This window comes from Camelus dromedarius, chromosome 14, assembly GCF_036321535.1.
Source record: "Camelus dromedarius isolate mCamDro1 chromosome 14, mCamDro1.pat, whole genome shotgun sequence".
Lineage (NCBI taxonomy): Eukaryota > Metazoa > Chordata > Mammalia > Artiodactyla > Camelidae > Camelus > Camelus dromedarius.
In genome coordinates, this window is record NC_087449.1 from 22,641,928 (window position 1) to 22,666,587 (window position 24,660).

Below are 24,660 nucleotides of genomic sequence, written 5' to 3' on the forward strand. Positions count from 1 at the left end.
GAGTGAACTGATTCACATTTGAGCTTTCTAAAATGCAGATCCAATTATGTGACTCAGCTGCTCAAAATCATCCAAGGGTTTCCCACTGTCCTCAGTCTGTGGTATTCAGTGCAAAGGACCCTCCACATTCTAAGATCAACTACTTCCCTCTGGAGATAGCTCTCACTTCTTCTGCTTTCCCCATTCCTCTCTCTAAGGCCAAACATAGAGCTTCTTTAAGATCCCCTGCCTAGCCAACCCTGCTTGCCCTTCAGATCCTTCCACAGAAAGCACCTCCTCCAGGAAACCATCAAGGTTCTCAAAACCAAGTTAGGTGTAATTCCACGTGGTCCCATAGAACACTGTATGTCTTCTAACACAGCACTTACAACATTACACTGAAATTTCCTGTTACATGTACTCCTCCCCACATCAGACTGTAAGCTCCATGATGACAGGACTGCGTTTGGTACCTAACTACATGCCTGACACAGAGCAGACACCTGATAAACACGTGTTAAAAAATGAACGGCTACTGCCACTGGGAAGAGTCTACAAAAGACATAAGGGGAAACTGGTCTATGTTTAATGCCAAAGATTAGCTATTTCATTTATTACTTCTTAAGGCCACAGAACTACATATAAGAGACTGGTTTTCTGACCAGTCCAGGTCAGAACTCTTAGCTTTCCATCACACTGCATTAATATGAATTCAGCCAATAAAGGTGTCACACTGCTTTTTTCCTATGTAAATGAAATCATTTATAGAGGGTTAAGTAAAGACTTGTAGACTTTTGAAGTCATTTTTGTTTGAAAAATATTTACTTTTTGACCTGAGTAAGAGAGTCACAGACTCTAGATCACTTTTTTTCTGAAAGATCGTCATTTTTAGAGAGTATTTCCTTTGGGATAGATATTGTTGATGAATCACAGAACATAACTCTTTCATCTTTGCCTCTGAAATCACTATGCCCACGTGGTACAGACTGCGGGGAACCACGCGTTGGTGAAAACTGAGATAGGGACTAGGGAGGTTTTCAAAAGAAGGCAGATGATCACAAATTATGAAAACAAAATACCCAAGTGGTGGTATGTTTAAGGCGTATTACTATAAAGGTAACTATTGTAGAGCTTTTTTATGCCTTTAAAATACTGACTGTAAGATGGGAGAGCACAGTAGTACTGGTTTTCCATTCAAGAAACCCTTACTGGATGTTTCCATGGGCCACTTTCCTTACACTCATTCTCACTGTAAGTTTCAAAGGGAAGCAATCTAGTATAGAAAAAAAAACAGCAAATTGCTAATTCAGTAAAACTTAAGTTAACACAGCCCCAATTTACTAGAACTCTCTCAGTGTAGTGTTTAAGAACACAGGCTCTGGAGATGGGCAGACCTGGGCTTCCAGCTGGATGTTTGTACTTGGACAAAATATGTAACTTCTTTTTAGTCTCCTCATTTCCAGTTTGGTGTATTACCCCACAGCATGGCTATACTGATTAAATTCATTAGGGTAGGTGTGGGGCATATCCATTCTCTTCTCAGCCCAAAGCAGCACTCCCTTTCCCAGGGAAATCCTCCTCCTCTATGGTTGAAACTAGAGCTGCCATGGCCCAGAGGGGGGGCACCTGAAACCAAGCTAAGTCAACCATGGCCTGTTCACAGGACTTCTCAATTTAAAACCAGTGAGAGAGTAAGTCTGAGTCTTTCCTAGAGCAAGGAAGACAGGCAGGATTTGTAGGAGACATGCTTTCTGACATGTGGAGATAAATGATCCAAGAAAACAATGTTGCTAAGGAGGAAGAAGTGACTTTGAGAGAGGAAGCGAAAATAGCATGTACATCCCAGGAATTCAAGATAATCAGTTGCACTCCTACTCATTTCATGGTTACAAAATCCCCCTTTTTCAATTCAGTTAAATCAAATTGGTTCTCTGTCATTTGTAACCAAAGGAATCCTCCCTAATGTAGTACTGAGCACCATCCCTGCATCATCTTAGCTCAATGCACTTAAATTATTATTTACTCCCCCGTCTACTTCCCTGCTACGAATAAAAAAGAAAAATTAAGATGCCTAAATAAAAGCTTGCTAAGAAACTCGGTAAATATAATAAGCTTCTTGTTCTCACTTGGAATCCTTATCTATTCAATTAAACCGTCTACACTTCCTGGCTATAACTAACACTTATTCTTTGTACGCTTTGTTCTATCGAGAACTTTCAAGCAGTTTAGCATTGTCCAATAAAAATACAATGCAAGCCACAAATATTAGTCATATATGTAATTTTACAATTTCTAGTAGCCACACTTTAAAACAGAAAACTAAAATGAAATAAGTGAATTAATTTTAATAATATCTTTAATTCAATGAGGACAAAATATTGCCATTTCAACATATAGTCAACCAAAAAAAAGTAATCAATGAAAGATTTTTTTTCATACTAAGTCTTCAAAATCCAGTGTGTATTTTACACTTACAGCACATGTCAGTTTGGACTAACCACATTCCAAGTGCTCAAAGGCTGCTTACCACTCTGGCGACTATTAGACAGTGCACGTGTTAACTGCCTCAATCTTCACAACAGCTCTAAAAAAGACTGAAGCTTTTGTAACTGAAACTCAAAAGAAATTAAGTACAGTTGACCCTTGAACAACATAGGGGTTGGGGGGCCAACCCTCCACACAGTGGAAAATCCACATATAACTTTACAGTAAGCCCTCGGCCTACACAGTTCTTGCATATCTGCGGGTTCAACCAACCACAAATCTTGTAGTGCTGTGGGACATGTTTATTTTTAAAAATCCATGTACAAGTGGACCTTCCCAGTCCAAACCTGTGTTGCTCGAGGGTCAACAGCAATTTAATCTCGGCCAACAGCTAGCCAGTGCAAAACCAGGCGCAAACCTTGGACTTTGGCCTCCAAACTCTATGCTCCTTATCACATTATGTTGCCTATACAGTAAGAACTGATGTTCAACAAAACCCGTTTTGAAATACAGCCAGTTCAGTCAAATAAACTAATGTGATGTGGCTTCACCTATCAAATGAAAGGTGTGGACAGGTGGTCTCTACGTAAAAGGGGCTGTATTTTCTAACTGATTCCTCAGGACACAGAGCCTGCCAATGGGGCTCTGTGGGAACAATCCCCCGAAGTCCACCCTTCTCTGTATCCACTGACCCATGAGGCTCGTGCTGTCACAGATGGATGTGTTCTCTCCATCACACCTTCTTCTCTAACAAGCTATTCTTACTCTATTCACAGAATCAATATCAGAATCTTTGCAAATAAAATTGTTCACTGAGACAGTAGGTGACGGCCTGCAGTGTGGCTTTAACATGTTAGCTGGTCTAGCAAGATGGTTTCTTTAAGCAAAAGGGAGAAATGGCCCTCATTTACTGCCAGTGGCCCGACCCTCCCACCACAGCAGGGAGACGGCCCTCTCCAAAGCAGCTAGAACTGACAGATAAGGCTTTCAGGACAAAAATAGGCACTGCTGATATATCTTAACTATTATAATTTTCTCTGGATCTTTTATTCAAAATCCACTGTCTTTTCTTTGCAGCAGCAACTGAATTCTTTGTTTGGTGACAGAATGTCAATCCTGCAAATTTGTTTTTTAGTGAAGACAACTGTGTGAAAGTGCTTAGCATGGTGATCTGGAACATAGCAATTAACGTTGGTTTCTTTTGCATCAGAGGGCAAACCACACTGTGAAGGAATATTTAATGTCTGAGAAAATGCCTACAATATAATGTTAAGGGAAATGAATAGAACACAAATATTATTCCAAAATGTGAATCTACAAGGAACTATGCTGATCAAAATATATTGTATTTGTATCTTTGTCTATTTTTATACTTTTTATAATGTTTGCTTTTTTCTGTATATATTGTATAGTATACAAAGTTTCTTCCTAAATCTGTCAACCCTTGAATGTAGTTTCACAGAATACTTATGTTTACTTTCTATTTTCACAAACTTACTATGGAAAATACTCTTTGGAAATAAATGTGTTATATGTGCAAAAAAACTGATCAATGATCAAATTACTGATCATTCAAAATATGTTCAATATCTTGTAGTAACATTTAACGAAAAAGAATATGAAAATGAATATATGTATGTATACACATGACTGGGACATTGCACTGTACACCAGAAGTTAACACATTGTAGCTGACTGTACTTCAATTTGAAAAAAGATGTGAATCGTATTCTTTAAAAACAAAAAAAAGAAAAGGTCTACCTTTATATGTGCATAGACAAAACAACGGAAGGAAATACACCAACATATTAACAATGGTTATCACTTAATGGTGGTATCAGGAATGATTTAAAGGATGTTTATTTTTGTATGTTCTGGATGATTGTTTGTAAAAATGGCTAGTCATTCACCCCACCCTCACTCCTTGCCATCCACACCACTTTGTAATATTACTTCACATTTTCTCTCACCAAGAGGTAGAGTTAACTTTCACATTCCTAGACTCTGGGCTGGCCCTACAACTGCTTTGAACAATAGAGGGTGGCCTGAATGTGCTCCCCTCCCCCAGTTCATATTTGTAGCCCTAAACTCTAATGTGATGGTATCTGGAGGTGGGGGATTTGGGAGACAATTAGGAGTAGATGAGATCATGAGGGTGGGGTCCCCATGATGGGACTAATGTTCTTGTGAAAAGAGGAAGAGAGACAAGAGCTCTCTCTCTCCCTGTCGCGTGGAGACACAGAAAGATGGTGGCCATCTGCAAGCCAGGAAGAGGGCCCTCACCGGGAATTGAATACGCAGGCACCTTGCGCTTGAAATTCCCAGCCTCCAAACCCTTGCAAAACAACTGTCTGTTGTTTAAGCCACCTACTTTATGACTAAGACAGAAGGGAAATGACATTGTACCAGTTCCAAGGCTAGGCCCAAGAGACCCTGTGAACCTGTCCTTGCTCTCTTGGCTTCCCTTCCCTTCCCTTTCCTTAGGAGAACCCAACGTTAGATGGCCTAAGGATGGGAGACCACAAGGAGGAGTTGGCTCAGTCATCCCAGACATGTGAGCAAGCCTCACTGACAAGAGCAGAGCTTGGCCCAGATCAGAAATGCCCAGCTGGGCCCACCTACTGGCCAAAAGAACTGTGTTAACTGTCTTTAGTAAGTTTCGGGGTGATTTATTATACAACAAACCTAATTGATAAATATATATTTTCCAGAGTTTCTACCTCATTAAGCATAACATTCATTTAAAAGACAAAACAACCTTCCTTGTAAAGAAGAAAGGAAGAGATGGAGGTAAGGAGAGGCAAAACTCAGATCTGGGTTCAAATGCTGACTCCACCATCCAGCAGTTGTTAGCTAAGCTATCCAAAACATACCCAACTTTTCTAATATTACCTTCTGCATAGAGTTGCTTTTTAAATGCAAGGTGAAAATATGTACAGCATCTAACAGAGGAGCTTAGTGGGCACTCGGTACAGTTCAGATCCCTTCCTTACCTTCTCCCTCCTTATATTCCCAGCAATGCCTTAATTGTATGGAAACATCTCAGCTTTATCTCACTTGAGCGGGCAATGCTGTAGTTCACTTTTTATTCTTAATTCATTTGCGTCTTCTTTCCTAGACAGAACAAGCCAAGTTACTCAAAATCCACTTAATTATGTCCTTATGTATGTTTGGTTTTGGAAAATATGTTAAATCATAGAATGCTATAGCTTCATTAATAGCTAACATTTTATTATGAAAATTTCAAACATGCCAAAAAGTTGACAAAATTTCACAATACCCACATAATCTAATACCTAGGTTCAACAATTGAAAACATATTACCAGTTTTTCTTTATCTAGATATTTGAGGGTTTTTTTCCTTTTTGCTGAACTTATTTCAAATGAATTGAGAAGTCATATTACTCTACCACTCATTTCTTCATCATACATCTCCTAATAAGAACATTCCTCTGCACAGCTACAAAGTTAATAATTCCCTAATAACCAGTCTATATTTAAATATACTGAATTGTCCCTATAACATCTTTTGTAATAGTTAACTTTTTAATAACGGTTTACATTTAGACGTGATGCTCACAACAGTACTTCCAGGTGGATATTATTCCCATTTATAGTTGAGGAAATTAAATTCAGAACGCTAATTTGCCTTGGCAAAGATCACACAGGTAGGGAGTTTGTGGCAAAGTCATTATTTTATACTATTTAATATTTAACTACTTTCAATAGATCAAACTGACATGTGGACAAATGCATTTAAATACTTTTTAATCAATACATTAAAGCTTTTAGAAGAAAGCACAAGACAACATCTTTATGACGTTAGGGCAAGCAAAGATTTCTTAAACAGAACCCCAAAAGTAGTCACTATACAGCAAAAGTAAACAAAGACCTACTACGTTAAAGAATTTCTAGTCATCAAAGGATATCATGAAAAGAGTAAAAAGCCAAGCCACCTGTGCTAGAAGATTTCTGCAATACAAGTATGCAAAGGATTCATATCCAGAAAGTATAAACCAATACGAAATATTCAAATCAATAAGAAAAAGACAGAAAACCCAAGAGAAAATTTGGCAAAAATCATCATCAGGACTTTCACACAAAAAACGATATGCAAATGGCCAATAAACTTCTGGAAAGATGTTTAACCTTGGATTCATTATGGAACTTCAAATTAAAACCACAGTGATCCGCCACTACACGCAAACCAGAATCACTAAAATTTAAAAGACTAGCAGTGTCAAATGTTGCTAAAGATGTAGAGTGACTAGAAATCTCATTCACTGCTGATGGGAGGAAAACTTGCTATATTCACTTTGTAAAACTGGCAGTATCATCTAACGCGATCGTACACATATGCTGCACTCCAGTCATTTTACTCTTAGACTACAACCAACAGAAATATGTACAGATGTGCACCAAAAGACACACAAGAGAATGTTCACAACAGTACTTTTTGTAATATGCCAAAACTAAAAATTACCCAAAGTCTGTCAAAATTAAAATGAAAGAAGTGAAGTGGCATATTCACTGGATGGAATACTGTATAGCAATGAGAATAAATGAACTACAACTACCACATTACATGGATGTATCTCACAAATACAGCACTGGGCAAAAGAAATTGGAACAAAAGATCACATACTGAATATTTCCATTTACATAAAATTCAAAAACAAGCAAAACTAATCCACAGTAACAGATCAGACTGGTAGTTACTCAGTGGTGGTAGGGTTAGTAGTGACTGGAAGAGGACTTCTAGATTGCTAGTAATAATCTATTACTTGATTTGGATACTAGTTTCACAAGTGTGTTAACTTTATAAAAACTCACAAACTTGTGTACTTAGATGTTTTGTGTACTTTTCCATATACTTAAAAGTTTGCTTAAAAATTCAGTATTTTCAGGGCATAAACATACAAATCAATATGAAGAGTTTTGATGTCAGTTTACCAGTTTGTATCCTGAGAAGACTCTAAGTTGCCTATTTATGTAACGTCCTGATTTACTTTCATATACTGCCAATTTGGCTTTTCCCTGTGCTGTCTTTAGTCATAAATTTCTCATTAGAGTTCAGCTGTCTTTTTATTATATAAGTTTCAGGTGTACAACATTATAATTTGATATCTACACACATTACATAGTGATCACCTCCAAGTCTAGTTACCATCCATCCCATATACACATATACATGGGGGTTTATACCCAGGCTCCCAATTCTGTCCCACTGATCTGTGATTCTGTTTTCGTACCAGTGCCATACTGTTTTGATCACTATAGCCTTGTAGTATAGTTTGAAATCAAGGAGCATGAAACCTCCAGCTTTGCTGTTCTTTCTCAAGATTGCTTGGATTACTTTGGATCTTTTATGATTTCATACAAATTTTATTTTAGAATTATTTTCCTAGTTCTGTGAAATATGCCACCAGAATTGTGATAAGAAGCGCTTTGAATCTATAGATTGCTTTGGGTAGTGTGGACATTTTTAACAACATTAATTATTCCAATTCATGAAGATGAAATATCTTTCCATTTGTGTTCTCTTCACTTTCTTTCATCAGTGTACTATAATTTTCAGTGTACAAGTCCTTCACCTCCTTGGTTAGATTTATATCCAAGTATTTTATTCTTTGCAATGCAATTATAAATGAAATTGTTTTCTTAATTTCTCTTTCTGATAGTTTATTATTGGCATATAGAAATGCCACATATTAAATTTGTATCTTGCAACTTTACTAAATTCATTGACAAGTTCTAACAGTTTTTTGGTGGAGTCTTTAGGGGTTTCTATGTATAGGATCAGGTCATCTGCAAATAGTGACAGTTCTACTTCTTCTTTTCTGATTGGGATGACTTTTATTTCTTTTTCGTGCCTAACATTTGTGGCTAGGTCTTCCAATATTATATTGAATAAAAGAGGCAAGAGTGGGCGTGCTTGTCTTGCTCCTGATCTAAGAGGATATGCTTTCAGCTTTTCATTGCTGAATATGATGTTAGCTTTCGGTTTCTCTTATATGGCCTTTATTATGTTGAGGTACATTCCCTCTATAGCCATATTGCTGAGAATTTTTATCATTAATGGGTGTTGAATTTTATCAAGTGCTTTTTCTACACCTATAGAGACAGTCATCTAATTTTTATCCTCCATCTTGTTAATATGGCGTATCACACTGATTGATTTGTGAGTGTTGAACCATCCTTGCATCCCTGAGATAAACCCCATTTGACTGTGGTGTATGCTACTTTCAGTGTATGACTGGATTTGGTTTGCAATATTTTGTTGAAGACTTCTGCATCTATGTTCATTGAGAATACTAGCCTGTAATTTTCTTTTTCTGTTGTGCTCTTATCTGGTTTTGGTATCAGGATGATGTTGGCCTCAAAAAATGTGTTTAGAAAGCATTCCTTCCTCTTCAATTTTCTGTAAGAATTTGAGAAGGATAAGTATTCTTTCACTGTTTGAAAGAATTCACTAGTGAAGCTGTCTAGTCCTGGACTTTTGCTTTGGGGGAAGTTTTTGATTACTGATTCAAACTCCTCACTAGTAATTAGTTGATTTAGATTTTCTATTTCCTCATAACTCAGTCTTGGTAGATTACATGTTTCTAGGAATTTGTCCCTTTCTTCTAGGTTGTCCAACTTGCATTCTTTCCCTATGCCTTTGAGATATCAACTACCTGACCATAGCAGGAAACTCTCAGATTCTTTATCTAGGTCATCTGTTTAAAATACCAACTTTAGGGAGGTAATTCCTATCAGAATAAAAACAAAAGGGTGAAAGGTAATTTGGAACTTGGGCAAATGAAAAATCTTTAATTCCACTCCACAAATATTAGTAAAAAGCTGTAACTCTGAGCAAGTGAACTTAACTAATTCCAACTGCCAAAACAGAATTTGGATCCAACTGCTCTTTAATAAACTAGTGAGTTTTGCATTATCATACCCATTTCATGTCTAAAATCTCAAAACATGGGGGATGGGAAGGGACAGACTGGGATTTCAAAATGTAGAATAGATGAACAAGATTATACTGTATAACACAGGGAAATATATACAAGATCTTATGGTAGCTCACAGCAAGAAAAAAAATGTGACAATGAATATATGCATGCTCGTGTATAACTGAAAAATTGTGCTCTACACTGGAATTTGACACAACATTGTAAAATGACTATAACTCAATAAAAAATGTTAAAAAATAAAAAATAAAATAAAATTTAAAACAAAAGCTATAAGGTCACTATTTGCATCTGTCAACGTAATTATGTGTGTCTATATATATATATGTTGTCTATATATGTGTGTGTGTTATAGATGTGTGACATGTTTCTACCTCTGAATGGTATTGCCAAAATTAATGTGCAAAAGAGCTCTATTTAGTTTGGTTGAAGCTCAAGCACTTGTAGGGACTGGGTATTCCAAAACTCCCAGAAATATAGAAACTAACCCAAATGTTTTTTAAATTCATATGATCTAGGATAGTCTTTGGTAAATAAGAACTAGTTTAAGTTCGTTGGATTAATTAGGTTATGTCTTCAGAATTATCAGCACTAAAAATAATGTAGATGGACAACTTCATTTTACTTGGGTTTATTGGTCAAATAGATTCATGTCATCTCTGGAAAATTTGTCAGCAAGAAAAAATAGCTTGCAATGATGGCTGACTTTGTCCAATGTCTCATGAAGTTTTTGTGGGTAGCCTAAAACAATTAAAGAGAGCAAGTGAGTTAAATAGATATAATCAGGATATAGGTTTTTAGGTGAACTTTTTCAATAGTTTAACTCTTTTAGGTAACATGAAACTTAAGAGTTTTGCTAAGTTAATGGATGGAAATTCATTGACTATCTATCATTTCCAAACAAGATAAAATAGTAAAGCATTAACTACTGAACATAGATCTATCTTTTGGCATCCTATTGCAGAGAAACTAGAAATAAATTTGAGTTTATTTGTAAACATGTCTGTTCCATGTTAAAAGGCTGTATATGAGGAAGCATGTTTCTTAGAGATTATGAAATGCATTCATAAATTTGCCAATCTAAATAATGCTGGTATAACAAAATAATTCATAACTGTTTACTTGTTTATTTTCACTAAGGTTTTAAGGGTTAAAAAGTCTAGTATATGTAATTAAAGCTACTAAAAATAATAATAAAAACACCTCAATATACAAGGAAAGTAGAATGTGTGTTTTTGGTAAAAGAAAGTATGAGGAATAGAGACGCATTTTTTGTTAAGGAAAAATTTAAGGAAATCTTTTCTCTTAAGCTATCTGTGACTTAACTATGATTTAGTAAAGTATATCTTTGTACACAAAAATGGAATATTTCCTATTTCTCTCTACCTGATCACTCCAGAATTCAGAAACCCTTAACTATTCTTTTCATGGCAATATAGTTAGTTATTTGCATAAGTTCAAAAAGAATCTGTTCTCTTTGTAACAGGAAACATTGGTTATATTATCAAGACTTCGACTGAAACATTATACTTAAGAGAGATGTGCAGAGGCTCAGATATGACCAGACAGCTTTAAGGAACTAAGATTGACTTCAATGAAGTCAATAAAGCCCCTTGGAAAAATTGGCCTGATACTCTGCTTACAGGGTTCCCAGCAGCCTTACCAGGTCCTTGGCTTGGCTTGGCTCCCTGGCTTCAAGAGGCTTTTTGAAAGTTCAATCTGTGATTCCTTATGAAAGGTTCCAGCAAAGCAGATTTAAAACAACCTATATGGCCAATTACTATTCTTGCAGCACTTATATAATCAGGCCAAGTTTGATACAAATAAATTCACTTTACTGTGATAAACTTTAGTAAAAACGGGCTAACCATAGAGAGAAAACATATTTGCACCTTTGTGGACTAGATTCTAATCCTGTTAATTGTCTTTGAGGTTTTGTTATATACCTACAAACTGATCCTGGATTCTTCTAGTTTCCTTAACTATCTGGCTGCAACTTTACAAGCTAACATTTCCAATTTTCTCCCTTCCCTCTGATTTGGAATCCTTAAGAAGAAAGACTGCCCTTGAGTCTCCTTGGAAGGGACCACCCCAGCTCCTCCTCAATACCTGTATGGCAGCCAAATTTCAGGAACTTGAACCTTGGATACATATCTCACCGCTAAGGAAGGCTCCACCTGTGCAAATGCTGGAGACCTCTGAATCGAACTGATGAGGAAGAGAAGTAGTTGACCTTGATGTAGACTGCTTCCACCCAAGATGCTGGATCAAGACTTGATATTTTAACCTAACATGGAATTCTTTCTTCTCTTTTTTTCCTTTCTCTGGCACTGGCCTTCAAATATAACACCACCATCCATATCTCCCAGGCCAATGTGAAGATGGGCAACCTTTCAGACTGCTGAATTCATCAAAAACTCCAATCCATCCATTAACAGTGCCACCATAGCAGAAGTGGTTTATGCCCTGACAGGATGCATCTGTGCAGTGGTTATCATTCTCCACAGGCCTTGAAGGCCTATATAGCTGGTGCATAATGGGAAATGCCACTTAGGTTCCCTAACTGTGCCCCCTAACTGTTCACAAACAAGCTGGGACATCTCATGGGTCAACTCCCCTGAATTTGGATTGTCAAGTTAGAAAGGACCTATTGGGAGGCTTTCAAGATTCAGGATTAGCTTCCTTTTGCAGGGCCCTACTTCCATGACAATAAATACAAAGGAGGCTGTAATCAGGAATACCTCCTCAATTCTTGAAAACAATGCGGAATCCCCTCCTACAGCGATAGCTGCCCAACAAAAACCCTTAGACTCTCTGGCCAAAGTTGTTCTTGGTAATAGGATAGCCCTTGATTCTCTTTTAGCCGAGCAAAGAGGTGTCTGTGCTGTGGTCAACACCACCTGCTGCACCTGGATTAACACTTCTAGGAAGGCTGAAACTCAAATTACTTAAAATCACTGAGCAAGCCACCTGGCTTAAAAAGGTAACTCCTTTAATGGGATCTTTCTTTGAATTATTTGATTTTGACTGGTTTGGGTCATGTTGACCATGGCTCCAAAGTGCATCCAGACATTGGGAATTATTCTGCTTGTAAAAGTCATAGCATTCCCCTCAAAAGTTTTAAAGGCATGTTTGCAGCTGCTAACCACCACGCAAATAATCTCCGTAAGACTGGAACACCAAAAAAGGAACAAATGACTGACCTTAAAAATGTAAATCTTAAGTGGTGACCCGTGAATACCACAGACATTCAGCAAAAAAAATGTCATGACCTGTGAATATCACACCAAGGATTAACAAAAGCTGTGAGAACTACAGAGCAGTAGTTAAGAATGGTGCTAATGCCTTAAATTGTTATCACATCTCTCAGGCTAAGAGTCTGATCAAAAAGAGAGGATTATTTAAAAAGAAATAGCAGGCCCCAAATACAGTCACTTGTGCTACGCTCCATGTCAAAACTTTAACCAGTCAATCTGGAACTACCTGGTTGGCACTAGTGAGGTAATCTGCCTGACAGACTCCTGCCTTTCCCCCAAAGGAAGGTGACCTTCCCTGAAATAATCCACTCTTTGGAAACTTCCTTTTTCCACCTTCTTCTGCCTATTAAAGTCTTCCATTTGGTACAGCAACTCAGAGCTCCTTTCTGATTTTTAGATGGAATGCTACCCAATACATTGAATAAAGCCAAAAAAAAAAAAAAAGCTTCAAATTCACTTATCTGAATTTTGTTTCTTTAACAAAGTCAGTCTGTACCCTAGCCACTATATTATTTGTTTACCCTGGAATTTGAATTACCCTCCTAAATCATAAACATTGCCCTGCAGAGTTTGAATGGTTGAAGTACCAGTTTCCAGATCTTCTTTTAATAGCTGAAGGCCTGGTTACTATTATGAAGTATTATGACTATAACAATATTTTGCACACACTAAAATGTGGAAAGTAGGCAGTCACACACACAAGAAGAAAATATGATCTCAAAAAGGTAAAGCACATATACAGAAATAAAATTACATAGAAAGGGGATACACTTTCTATGGGGATGAAACTGTTTTAACAAAAATTATCTCAAAAGCATGGATTGATGGTTTTATAGGTTTCCTCTGTGCTTTTCATAACTTCTTTTTGGGAACACATATTCATTTAAAATATACTATGTTGAGTACTTACTATGTGTCAGGTACAACGCTAGGTGCTTTTTATGTATTATTTCTAATTTCACAATATCCTTTGAGTTGGGTATAGGCATTCCTCGGAGATGTCACAAGTTTGGCTCCAGGGCCATCACAATAAACTTGAGTATCATAATAAAGCAAGCCATACGAGTTGCATATAAAGGTTATATTTACATTACACTGTAGTCTACTAAGTGTACAACAGCATTATGTCTTAAGAAAGCAATGTACATACCTTAATTAAAAGATACTTTATTGCTAAAAAGTGCTAACCATCACCTGAGCCTTCGGCTTTCAGCTAGTTGCAATCTTTTTGCAATAGTAACATCAAAGATCACTGATCACAGATCACCAGAACAAATATACTAAGAAAGAAAAGGTTTGAAATATTGCAAGAATTACCAAAATGTGACATAGAAACACAAACCGAGCAAATGGTGCTGGAAAAATAACGCCGATTAGGCTTGCTCAACACAGGATTGCCACAAACCTTCAATTTGTAAAAACATAGTATCTGCAAAGTGCAATAAAATGAAGTACTCCTGTATTACTATTTCACTTTTGAAAATGAGGAAATTGAGGCTCAGAGACTACACCTGTCCATCTTGTTAGCCTAAGAGGAGGGATCCAGACATGGCTTTCTTTACTTTTCTCTTTCCTCTTGCCCTCCCTCCTTCTTCTTTCCTTTTTCCCTCCTTCCTCCATACTCTAGTATATGTTCAAGGCCTACGATGTGCCAGGATTTAATCTAGTAATTAAAAGTATGGGAAGTGACATAAAAGGGAAAACACAGGGTGCTTATAAGGCAGGGCATGGGGAGAAAACCTGGAGTCAGAGAAGAAATCTTCTAGAGGAAGCTACTACTTGAAAGTGGCATAGAACTGAGAACCAGGCAAAAAGGAAGGTAAATATACTCCAGGCAGAAGGAGCAGCATGTCGGCAACTCAGAAACTAGCCTTTGAGAAAGTAAAATGTTTTCAGCATGACTTAATGACTCACTACCAGTTCCAAGGTGTACATGCCCATGTACGTGTGTGTGCATACACAGAGCATCCTCACCACATCCTCGGAGGCCAAGTCTTGCAGAATTCTGCAGGAGGAATAACGAAGATACCTCCCACTGTTTCTTTCTTCTTATCACTACCCCCCATCCCAATTAAGGCAAGTCCCCTCCCCTGCCACCCACCTTCTTGAGAGCCCTCTTTTTTTTAATACTGATTCCAGATTTTCCCATTTCACAGCAGCAGAAGTCACAGCTGGGTTCAATCTCTGCACCACCACCCCCAGTTTGAAAAAGGTACTCTAAATTTAAACTATAGAGCACCAAACTAAAAATGGCTTAGAAAGGAGAAAAAATATACCTTGTGCTGGGCTCCTGTTAGATTTCACAGGAACAAATTACCCTTTTTTTTAAGCATACATAGTCAAATGATTCTTAGGTGATAAAATAACCATCTCCAAGTTTGCAGTGAGATAAAAGTATCTGTTTTTAAATGACCAGGGAAGAGGTTGAAGAGGGCAGAAAAAGAGCAGGGAGCTAAGTGCTGACTCATGCAAGATGCATTTGGGGTTCTGAGAATGTCATCCAGCTCCAGTGTTAGTGCATGCTGGATTTTCCCTCTTTCCTATTTCCTGAACCAACTAGTTAGAAAAGTAAGACAGAACTAGAGACAGAAGGGCTTGAATGCCAATCATATTTGAACTTGGGAAGTGAGAGTTGACAATTCCAAACCATAAAATCACAAAAGTATTAAACATTTAGATGGGGGACCAGACTCATGAAAATGAAAAAGTCATTCAGGATACATATTGTCTGGAGCAAAGCAATATAAATGTGTAAGCGTTTCAGAGAAAAGGGGGGATAGAAGATACAAGCTTTTAATAAGCAAGAAACAGTAACTAGAAACCACCTGCACATACCCTTTATTATTTACATAAGATGTTTAAAATGTCATCAATATAGCAGGTTTTTGCTTTTTTAAAAAAATAGTCCACACTAAAAAAATTATCTGGTTCAGTTTCCATCTATAATAGAGTGGGATGTAGCAGACCAACATTTCTGCTGAGGGTGATTAGCTTTAAACAAACCAGATAAAATCCAAAAACACCTATTGAGTAATAAGAGAGCTACTGATCATGTGGGATTTGAGGAGCCAGATCTTGGAGAGACAGAAGGCTCAGTGTGGCAAGCTCAACTTTCCGAAAGCTCATTTTTCCCTCTAGGGCATTTGTTGATTCTCGGTATGGGGCAGGAAGCGGAGAAGCCAGGCAGAGAGCAGCTGCTAAGAGGCAGAGAAGCCTGCAGAAGTTCAGCCACTCTAATGGGTCTGTAAAGATAAACAATGGAGTTCAGGACTGAAAAGGTACATCCTGGAGGGACTCAGAGAAGTGAGCCTGAAGTGAGCTTTCTCCTTGAAGAATCACTAATTGAGGTGCATGGGGCAAGGGGCTCAAAAGCCAAGGAGAAAAGAGATGAAAAGCAGAATGAACATTTTTTGCAGAGCAGAGTTTTCAGCAGACTCACAGTATAGGAAGACAAAAATTGGAGTTTAGATTCCACTGAGGGAAATATCTCAGGCGCTCAATCTGGTACTCTAGGAATGGGAAAACCCAAAAGTGGACCAAATTGTAAATATTATCTGCAAAACAGCCTTAATTGGACTGAATGCCTGATTGGATTGAAGTGATCTCCTTACTGTGAGCAATGAATAAATACTCTCATAAGAGAGATGACATCATCCAGAGCACCTTCATACACAATGTTGGACATTTAATAAAAAACTGTCAGAAATATGAGGAAAGAAGCCAAGAAGAAAAACAGAAAAGGTAAATATACAAGTGACCCATGCTGGAGTTATTAAACGTCATCTTTAAAATGACTATGATTAATATACTTGAGGAAATAGATGACAAAGGTGAAAGCATTTTAATAATTTAGTTAAAATTCTAAAACTGAAAAATATAAAATGAAGTTAAGAAATTAATAGATTGTGTAATAATAAATTAGACACAGCAAAAAGAGCTAGTGGGCCCTAAAATAACAAAAATTAATCAAACTGAAAAAGAGAAATAAGGAGTAAGAATACAGATAACAAAGTAAGGGATGTTGGAAGAGAGTAAAAAGTTTTAATGTAAAAGACTCAAAAAGAGGAAAGAATGGAGCAAAAATAATATTTGAAAAGATAATGGCAGAGAATTATGAGAATTACAAAAAACATCAGGTCTCACAGATTCAAAAAGGGCTAAAAACCCCTAGCAGGATAAACACAAGGAAAAAAATCACACCTAGAAAAACTGCTGAAAATCAAGTATCTAAGGAAAAATCTTTTTTTTTTTTTAAGGAAAAGTCTTAAAAGCAGTCAAAGATGGTTACCAAAGGGGAAAGGAGGGGGTTAGAAACTATTATATGCAGAATAGATAAACAAGGTCCTACTGTAGAGCACAGGGAACTATATTCAATATCTTACAATAACCTATAATGGAAAAGAGTCTGAAAAAGAAAAAAAACATATATAGAGTATGTGTATTGAATCACTGTGCTGTACACTAGAAACTAACACAACATTATAAATCAACTGTACTTCAATAAAAAAAAGTAGCCAAAGAAAAAAGATGCAACATCAAACAGCAACAGTAAGACTGACAGCCAACTTTTCCAAGAAAGGAAAAAAGTCAGAGACAATGGAATGCCATCTTTAAAGTGCTAGGGGTGGGGGCAGTGGGAGACCACCTCTCCAGAATTCTACAGAATTCTATTCATCAAATGAAATTATCTTTAAAAGCAAAATCAAAGTCATTTCCAGACCAAGAACCTGAGAATATTCTTTTATAGCAAATATGCACTGCAAGAAATATAAAGGAAGTCTTTTTTTTTTTTTTAATTCATTAAGAAAAGATCCCAGAGGGGTCTTCCCACTGCAAAAATTCAGGAAGTAATGAAAAGCAATGGATAGGGTAAATACGTGAGGAAATCAAAGTGAAAATTGATTGTAAAAATCAATAATGTTAGTGTCTTATGAGGGGTTAGATATAGTTAAAATGAATTATAATAATGGCACAGAGGCAAAAGGTGGCGGAGGGAGGACTGGTAAGGGGAGGGCACAAGGTAAACAGAGGTAAAGTGCTCTCGGAGCCTAACATTGTCTGGGATGTGACAAGTAAAACTAGCACTGGAGTAATCACATACACAACATGAAAAGTAAACAGGAACAAATGTGTAACATGCTAGTAGAGAGGGAAAAGGGAAGTTAAAAATAATGCTTGATTCGTCCAAAAAAAGTAAAAAAGAAAAGAAAAAAGTGGTACATAAAACAGGTGGGACATAAATAGGAAACAAGGTAGCTACAGATCTTAATACATCAATAATTATATTAAATGTTTTAAATACTGAAAGATCAAAACTGTTAGACTGGATTTTTAAAAGCTCATTTATATGCTGCTTATGAAAGATTCACATTAAACATAAGGGCATAGAAAAACTGAAGTATGAATATAGAAAAGACATACCATATACATATCAACCCAAGGAAAGCTGGTATGGTTCCACTAATATTAGAAAGATAGACCTTCAGGCAGGAAGCATTACTAGAGAGAGAGTGTTCACAGTAAAGATATAGCAATTCTAAATTTGTATGGTATGCACCTAAAAAACAGAACCTCAGAGTTAAAGTAAAAATTAGCAAATACAAAAAGAGACACAGGCAAATCCAAAATCAGAATGGGAGAGTTTAACCCTTTCTCAGGAACCAATAGATGAGAAAAAAATAATAAGTGGGTATATAAAAGACCTGTATTACAAGATTTTAAAAACTAATGTAATTGACATATATAGAAACAAAGGGCAAAAAGATAACTAGAAACACCCCAACCACTTAGAAAATAAGAAGTATATTTCTACATGACCCTGTGTCAAAAAAAAAATCAAAATGGAAATTATAATAATATAAACTAAATGACAACAAAAATATGGCAGAACAAAACTTGAAGGAGACAACAAAAGCATGCTTAGAGGAAAATTGACAGCCTTAAATGAAAATTTTTTAAAGAAAATTGAAAATCAAAGATATAAGCTTCCATCTCAAGAAAGTAGGAAAAATTTCAGAATTAGAACCACAATTTCAAAATTTGTAAAAGTAAATAATAATAATGATGAAAGTAAGAACTCATGAGAAAAAAAAATGTATTATACTAAAAACAACCAAATCAAAAAAGCTAGCTCTTTGTAAAGATTAACAAAATTCACAAAACCTTGGCAATATGCATCCAAAAAATGAGAATAACCAGTATAAAAAATAAAAGGCAAATGTCAATATCAGGAATAAAAATAGGGACAAGACCATACAACCTACAGACATAAAAAGATCTTAAGAGGATATAAAGATAACCTTATGCCAATAAATCTGAAAGTGCAGATGAAATGGATGAATTCTTAGAAAAACACAACTTACTGAAACACAAAAAGAAATAGAAAGTCTGAATAAATCTATGCCTATTAAAATAAATGAATCCATATTTTAAAACTTTCCCGCAATAAAATGTCCAGGCCCAAATGGTTTGACCAGTGAATTCTTCCAGACATTTAAAGAATAATTCCAATATTACAAAATTCTTCAGTAGAACAGAATAAGGAATTACTTCCTAGTTTGTTTTATAAGGTCAGCAAAACCTTGATGTCCATACCTGGCAAGAGCACCACCACAATAGAAAATTACAGGTTAATCTCTCTTGAGAACAAAAATGTTCCTCAACAAAATATTAGCAAGTCAAATCCAGCAAATAAATACAAAGGATAACATACCACAACTAAGTTTATTCAGAAATTCAAAGTTAGTTTAACACCCAAAAAATCAATATAAAAAATACAACTGAATGAATATAACAAAATAGAAATAGACTCACGGATACCAACTAGTGGTTACCAGTGGGGAGCGAAAAGGGGGAAGGAGCAAGATAGGCGTAGAGGATTAAGAGGTACAAACTACAATATATAAAATAATTAAGGTACAAGTGTATATTGCACAGCATAGGCAATGTAGCCAATATCTTGTAGCAACATTCAATGGGCTATAGTCTATAAAAATTCTGAATCACTATGTTGTACACCTGAAACTTAGGTAATATTGTAAATCAACTGTATCTCAATTAAAAAAAGAACATTCAAAAAGAAAAGTAATCCGTGCAATTCACCATATTAACAGAATAAAATAGAACAGTTGTATGATCATCACAAAACAGGAAAATATTTTGATAAAACTCAGCACCAATTCATGAAAAAGACTTGGCACACTAGGGATAGAAGTCAGCTTTCTTAATCTAGTAACAAGTGTCTAGGTAAATCCTACATCAAATATGGTACTTAATGGTGGAAGGCTGATAGCTTTTCCTCTGAGATGAGGAACAAGGTAAGGATACTCACCATCACCACTTCTATCCAACACTGTGAGAGAGTACCTAGCTGGTGCCACGACGCAAGAGACAAAATGTATAAGGATTGGAAAGGAAGACATACAACAGTCTTTATCTGTAGAAAACCAACTGCCTTCCAAATATCTAAAAACTATTTAAATAAGTTAATTTAGCAAGGTCACTGAAATAAGATCAACAAACACAAATCAACTTTATTTCTACGTCCTAACAACAAACCATTAGAAAGTGAAATTTAAAAATGCCAGTTAGAGTAGCATAAAAAAAAAAACTACCAGGGATGTCACTTTTTATAAGATTTATAACACCTATATCCTAGTATTTCTGTAATTAAAGAGTGCAGTTTATGCTCAGCTCAATCTCATTGTTGTCGATTGTTCTAATTTTTTAAAGGAACCAGAAATACAGATTTGAATATATAACCTCCAAAAGCTTTCATGTTGGCTGAAATTCTCTTAAACTAATAAGGAGGTCAAAATAAAGTCATTGTGTACACTCTGAGTAACACAAACCTATGCAAATATTAAAATATTTTTTATTTCCTTGTTTGGTATTTCAAGATGAAGTCTAAAGAAAAAATAACCTACCTAACACACAATTAAAAATATGTACACATACCAACAATAATGTAAAAGAAAAGGGAAAGAAAAGTTAATAATAAATTAAAAAAAATATGGATTTCAAGATGCAAATGCTCAGGCAAGACTATGTTAGATGACACCACAAAGTTGTTCGATACAAGTATCAGTACCCCGCATGCAGACCAAAAGAGACAGGTGTGTTGCATTGATGTCTCTCAAACCAATTGGTGCTTTGGGTAAGTGACTTTTCTGAACAAAATGGAGTATAATCTTTCCTTGATTTACACAAAACTTTTAATCCTGGAAATTTCAGTGTGAAACTAGCTTATGTTCTTGGCTCAAAAAGGTATAGAGGGCTTTCACTTACCTCTTCAGCAAAACATCTGAAGTTGCACAGGACACGGAATAATTCGTCATTGAATGGAACAGTCCAGAATATTGCAGGACATCTAGCATTTCTGGTTTCTGCCCAGCGAATGCTTCTACAGCCATTTGCATATTTCCTGTATGTTCCACAGGAAGCAGTATCATGCCCATTTGAGAACCACTGGCATAGCCCAGGCTCTAAACCTAACTCTGTCACGTGTTGGCCCTGAAAGCTGAGAACTCACTCAGCCATTTACACATCACCCCAACCAAAACATCATTTCCCCAACCTGCCCAGTCCCAAGCAGCAATGACAAAAATCTTGAAAGAATTTGAGTTTTCTCTAAGGGCATCACTTTTTCTAAAAGTAGTCATTAAAAAAAAAATCAGTATTTTTGTATTTCCTTGCACTTATTTCATTTTGAGTTACAAATTGGCGGATGTACACCATAGTCTTTTAAATATTTAGGGCGTAAAAGTGGGGGACTATATTCAAACTCCCAACCAGATTTTGTAATAACTTTCAGTGAAAAAGCAAATTCTTTCAGGAATCACTGGGCTCACAATACTCTAATCCTAGCTTTACCGTGTTAAAATGTTATGCATTACTTCAGCAGCTCACAAAATGTCATGTCTGTCATTCTGAGATAAAACATAGAAAAATAACTGAAAATTTGAAAAGAGAATTATCTGTCCTGAACTCTTGTAGGAAAAAAAAAAGTTTCCACTCAGATTTTCAGATTCTCCATTCCTATTCTTTTTTATTTCTGCTCCTAAGACCTTACTGTATAAAATACTCAGAGAACTTAACTAAATAAAAGGAAAATGTGTGCTGACCTTAAAGAGTTAAAATGCCTATTTTTCCAAATAAACACAATCTAGAAAAATAAGCAAAAGCCATCATTTTCTATCATTCACATTTCCCTCTGTAGAATAAGTAAATTAATTCCAGTAATAAATGATGCTGAATATTTTATTTAAAACTCTGCAATTTTCCCATGCTACTTATACTCAAGCCCTTGCCTACCATGTGAATGGCTTTGGAAGTAAAATTACCTGGGTTTAAATCCTGACTCTGTCACTTACTAGCCATGTGTCCCTGTGCAAAATGTTTAATCCACTTCTTTACATGTAAATACCCCCTACCTTGCAGTGTTGGGACAATTATGTACAGCACCTTGCAGAGAGCTTTTCACATACTAGCTGTTCATTAAATAGAAACTATGGTTGCTATTATTACAATTAGCTGTCATGTTTGCTAATACCTACTTATTAACTCATTCAACTATTTTCTTCTGAGTTGCCTCATGCAGAATTTTTTTTTCCAGGGTTGGAAAGCATTTTGAGATATGCTGGGTAAATGTTACACAATGCCTTTTGTGTTTAAAGGCCTCACTGGACTGTCTTAAGACAAGATGTGCTAAAAAGAGGAAAAAGAAAGAAAGGCATTTATTAAACACAAGCCATTTATGAACCACTAGTCATGTGATGGTAGCTTATAAAAATTCAGTTTCTGCCTCCCAACATCCTGATGATTTATCTGTCCCTGTCAACCTCTTAAAATTATACCTGGTTCTTGTCTTCAGTCTTTTCAAGGAGCACTGACTTCCAAACAATGCATAACATTCTAATAGTTTTTTCTGTGGTACTTTTCAGCACAAAGACTTTAATTTTTAGATATTTATGTTTCATATTCAGGTCACCAACTGGCACTTTGGAACCTACAAATAGTTCTCAGGGTCTGGTTACCATGGTCACTCCTTCTCCTCAACATGCGCACACACACCCTACCTCACATCTCACTCTCAGCTGGTCCTGTCCACACACACCCATTTCCTAGCCCTGAAAGGACTCTCTGAACCCTAGGAAGTAAGCTTGGAAAGGGACAGGGGGAAACACAATAATTCATAATCTGTTTGGGGCCTTAGACCCCTTTGAAATTTTGAGGAAGACTACTGACATTTGCAACATATACAGACAAAAATAGACTTTGCATGTAAAACTGCATTTCACAGACTCCTCGACAAACTAAGCTATGACTGATTCTCATACTTTTTTGACTGGGATTCACAGTGAGAAACAAGACCTAATATCCAAACAGCCCATGTCTACATACATAAACAAACATAAATACCTAAAACAGAAGTTACAAGAAATACCATTTACCCTTACCAAATGCAATGGTCTCTGACATTTTCTACTGTTTCATCTTTCTAAAATGTTGCTTGAGACTCACTAAATTGCTTATCACCCACAATCTAATGAACAGTGATCCCGTCTAACATTTCTCCATCTTAGAGATAAGGAAACAGATCCAAAGAAATTTGTGTTCTAGGTCACAAATAAGTTAGTGGCAAAACAAGCCAGAAGTTCACTATCCTGACTTCCAACCAGAGGCTCCTTCCAAAACAAAGTGAAACAAAATTTCTATATGCCTACTCCTCTCGAAAAAGCAGCTGGGGATCTGATATTTAAAGCATCCCAATACACTGAGAAACTGGGAGGGTTTCAATTCCAAACCATGGTGAATATTAACCTGACCTGAACCTACAATTCCAGCAGTCTTCTCTTTTTCTAAACCATGCCACTGGCCTAGCATGACATGGCTTATAGGCACATTTTTTCTTTCCAGAAACCTTTTCTCCGGCCACTGAAAACCACACAGGAAAGGCCAACATTCTCCCTAAGTTCATTTAAAATACCTTGATTGCACAAACACACAGGTTTTATTCATTCGTGAGAGCCTGGCTTAGAAACAGAAGGCGACAGGCCCTCTTTGCACTTACAGAGCCGTGCAAATCTGTTTTCCTCCCTGCTAAGTCTGCTTAATTAAAATTTAAACATCAAACCACATAGATCGATTTGTGGATGTGAATGATCCAGAGCCTATTAGATGTTAATACTACTGACACCAGCTACCTGGCCCCTTTTAAAGCCTCAGTATAGAAAGCAGGATTGCTTAAGAGCCTTCAGAACAAACAGCTTGATAGATTAAAATACCACTCTCCCCACTGGCATCAGGCTGTGTGTGGTTTTGATTTGATACTCTGTTGGTTGTGGGTTTTGTGGGTGGTTTTTTTTAATATGGACTAAACATCATTGCCCCTTACAAGGTGAGAATCTTATAACAAGCCAGAGAGAGTAGCTGGGAACCGGTGGGAGACCCCTTGTGCAGTTAGAAGGCTGGGGAGTGTGTGTCTTCACTGATCACCAAACAGCTTCGCCCGGGCGTCGGGGAGGGTCGGTGGGCGCGAGTAGCCTGCCCGGGGGCTGCATGACAGCCTCCACCAGCGCGCCCAGGCCCGGTGCCCAAGGGCAAAGTGCTGGGCTTTCTTAAAGCAGAGCGCACTGGGAGGAGAGGGTGGGGTGCAAACTGCTGCGCAGAGGCCCCAGGGTGAGATCAGTGACCGCCCGCCGGGGAGGAGCGGGGGGAGCGCGCAAACCCTAAAATTAGCGCTCGGGATGCGGCGGCCGGGCCAGGCCACGCGGAGATGGCGTCCTCCCGAGCTTCCCCGGGAGCCCCGCAGCTCTGCACCTTCCTCCTGCACCCGGGAAGCAGGAGGAAACAGGATCGGGGAAAACGTGAAGCCTCCTGGGACCTTGGGCTCTATCGCTCCTCCCCCAACTGCGGCAGAAATGTAAGGCGCCTCGGAATTTAAAACCCCAGAATCCTCCAGAATCGTTGTTGTTTAACTT

General features: G+C 37.1%; 1 protein-coding gene across 4 annotated transcripts in view; it reads right to left on the reverse strand.

Moving 5' to 3' along the window:
* Window positions 1-24,660, reverse strand: part of DNAJC6 (DnaJ heat shock protein family (Hsp40) member C6) — a 131,779-nt gene that overhangs the window by 94,092 nt on the left and 13,027 nt on the right. Inside the window, exon 1 of one of the 4 annotated variants that reach the window (XM_011000956.3) lies at window positions 5,457-5,735. The exons of the other annotated variants lie outside the window; for them this stretch is intronic. The gene's annotated coding sequence lies outside the window, so the exon portion shown is untranslated. Of the gene's footprint in view, window positions 1-5,456; window positions 5,736-24,660 lie in introns of those variants that run through there. 4 annotated transcript variants of the gene reach the window in all.